Genomic DNA, 1,997 nt, shown 5'->3' on the forward strand with positions numbered 1-1,997 from the left:
CGTGCCAGCAGGCGCGGAAACCTGGCGCTTTGGGCGAAACCCTCCTTTATCTTGGATTAAAAAGGCAGCCGGCGTGCAGGTGCCGACTGCCGACCTACGACCTCCAGCATGACTCGGGAGGCGAGGCCTCCTGCGACAGCTTAAAGCCCGAGGAAGGTGAAGGATGTCACAGCTGGAGATTTAATGCCGGCAGAGGGGCGCTCGGCCGTTTTAGGAAGAGGCTCCCCTTGAAAACGTCACGACAGCAGGAGAAGCAGCTTCTGCCGGCCGAGGACAGGTTTTAACGCAGACGAAAGTCACAGAACATGCACCGTGACTGCAGAGGGACACGGCGCTCACACGTGGAGACCGGGCGGCAACCAGACAGAGGGCCAGCGGGTGGTCTGACCCAGGAGCAGTGTCCACAGCACCGCGGGGTCCACACCAGGAAGAGAGAGAGAACGCACTGGGGAGGGATTTCTTTTTGTTTCCGATTTCCGCCGGCCGGCAGCTTTCCCAGAGGCGCCACTGAAAGCTGGGCCGACAGCCGGGGGCTGCGGACTGCCAGGTGACGCTGCTACGCGGAGACCCTCGCCTCTGGCAAAGCCCCCTCCCCCGCCCCTCCGTCCTGTGCCGATGCCCCACGGGAACCTGGGTCCGAAGACAGACAGCTCTGTTTTCACTGCCATGATAATAAAACGCAGTTATGGAGTCATGTAAACGCGCGTACGAAAACACGAGGGGAGCCAAGCGCGGCAGGCGGGGCGCGGCCCCTGGTGCCAGGCGGGGCCGCTCCGCCCTCGAGCACGTGCACGGAATTCAATCGCGATTGTGTTTTTATTTTGAAAGAATTCGAAACTTATAATTTGCAAAAACAATACGAAGATTATACACACTGTCAGCCTCCCGATGTTCCTGTCTCATGGAATCACAGCACAATCAGCAAAACTTACCTACCCCGTGGGCTTGATCTGGCTCCACGTTTTTCCACTGATGTCCTCGGTACTCGTTCCAGTAAAACAGTTTTAAATCTCATTTCCAGGGCCCAATGCAGGCCCCAGGCTGCATCTAGTTGCTGTGTCCCCTCAGTCCCTCCATGTCCTTCACGATGAGATGGTCCTTGTGGGGAGAGCCGGGAAGGTGCTTTGTGGACGGTTCCTCGGCATCTCGCTGTGGGTCATGTCGTCACCCACCCCAGCCAAGAGGTCTGTTGGGTTTCTCCACTGTAAGGTCACTAGTTTTTCCTGTGTAATCAATAATTGCCTTGAAGAGATACTTTGAAGCTCCGTACGTTCCCTTCAGTCACCAATTTTGTGTCCGTAAGTGGCTGTCGCTGTGGTGTGTCAGTTTCGGATTCCGATTGTCTTTATTTACCTGCTGGACCTCTGTGAGGGACAGCTGCCTGCGGCCCCATCTGTCTGTTTATTCAGTTATTTACCTCAGTGAGAAATCAGAGTATTTATCACATTTTATGGGTTATGACGACGTTTCTAAGGCTTGTCTTGCTGCCCACACTGCCCTAGCATTGGTCATGCGGTCCTTTCAGGTGGCCCCTGTCCACGTTCTCAGAGCACCCCAAGACCCTGCAGGCTCCGCGCTGTAATCTACTGGCTCTCCGAGGATGCAGGTCCCTGTTACCGGTGCTTAGATGGCATTTTGGTGGCGCTTGGATGGCATTTTGGTGGCTCTCAGAACCGAGGCGAAGGGGGGGCCTGGGTGGGCTCATGTGGGGCCTCAGGGGACAGTGCTGGGGAAGGCGCGTCCCCGCGTCCACCTGTCTGTATCCTCCATTCTGGCCCTGGACAGGCGCTTGTACTGTCACACGCTGCCACCCTTGTGACTTTATTTCTGACGACGACAGACATGGCTTTCTTCACGTGCAGTGTATCTGCTGTTCTCCGTTCAACCCCAGTGCGCCTGGCGCGTCTCCCCCGCCACCTCCGTCTTATGTCCCTGGGATGTTCTGACACGTTCAAGGTCATTTCACGTCGCGGCCCCGCCCCTGGGCACGCGGGTCA

Source organism: Pteropus alecto, unplaced genomic scaffold (assembly GCF_000325575.1).
Source record: "Pteropus alecto unplaced genomic scaffold, ASM32557v1 scaffold61, whole genome shotgun sequence".
Classification (NCBI taxonomy): Eukaryota; Metazoa; Chordata; class Mammalia; order Chiroptera; family Pteropodidae; genus Pteropus; species Pteropus alecto.